The sequence below is a fragment of the Arachis hypogaea genome, chromosome 2 (genome assembly GCF_003086295.3).
Source record: "Arachis hypogaea cultivar Tifrunner chromosome 2, arahy.Tifrunner.gnm2.J5K5, whole genome shotgun sequence".
Classification (NCBI taxonomy): domain Eukaryota; kingdom Viridiplantae; phylum Streptophyta; class Magnoliopsida; order Fabales; family Fabaceae; genus Arachis; species Arachis hypogaea.
Window position 1 is genome coordinate 91,064,670 of NC_092037.1, and position 1,234 is coordinate 91,065,903.

Below are 1,234 nucleotides of genomic sequence, written 5' to 3' on the forward strand. Positions count from 1 at the left end.
CAGAAGATGAGGAGGAGGAAGAAGAAAAATTTTGAATTATGCAGAACTTATCAGCATACATACACCGAAAATTCTTAAACAAAACACTCAAATATGTTCGTGTTACACCGAAATTTGTTGCAAATATAGAAAATATTTTCTTTAATGCAGAACTTTTACATTACATTCAATTCAAACTATCAATAATGAACAACAATTTTCACAAACAAAAACATTATTCACCTACAGAATCATAAACTACTAACAAAAACATTAACTAAAATCGAACCACAATCTCAGCTACATGATTGGATTCAAAATAATAATCAACTTTGTTTTGGTTCAATTGACAATCTGGACTTGAATTATTCATTATCTTCACCAACGAGATAACTGTTCAAAACTAATTTTAGAGTTTGATTTCAAAAACGTAGAGAACAAACAAAGAGAAACACAGAGAACACAGAGATGGAAGAGAACATAGATCGAAAACGAGAAAATTCGAAAACAGAAACAAAATCCTTTCAAAAAAGTATTTATATATTCGCGCGTTGATTGAAAAGTTAGTTAGATTAAGAGGCGTATGAGGTGAATAAGGGTTAAATGACTTGTATGAACTTATATATGGAGAATAATTGATTTTGAATATGTGAAAAAATTTAGGAGTGTTAAATGGACTAAGTGTGTGTTTGGATTGGCAATTTATAGAATTAATTTTGGTAGAAATAAGTTTGCATCAATATGATTTATATTTGATAATTTTATACTAAAATTAATTTTGATAAAATGAAAGTTTTTTTATATAATATTAATTAAAATTTCTTTTAGATAGATAATTAATAAAATAATAAATTTAGAAATTTATCATTATAATAATAATAATTATAATAATGAGAGATAAATTTTTTATAATTTAATTTAAATTGTTCTTGATTATAGAATTATTAAAAGAGACATTAATAATTTGAATAGACATATATATTGGGTATTCGTTGGGTGAAAATTAATAAATCTCATTTATTAAATTATATATATATATATATATATATATATATATATATATATATATATGGTGTATATAGAGATATGATCATTGAATTGACTCATTTGGAGAATTTTTAATGGTTATAATTACTGCAAATTTGTTAATAGGATATTCTCAAAATGAATATAGTACTAGAGTTCTTTTGACTTGCGATTATCATAGTAATTAACAATGTATTTATCATACTTTGATTTCAGACACTTAATACTA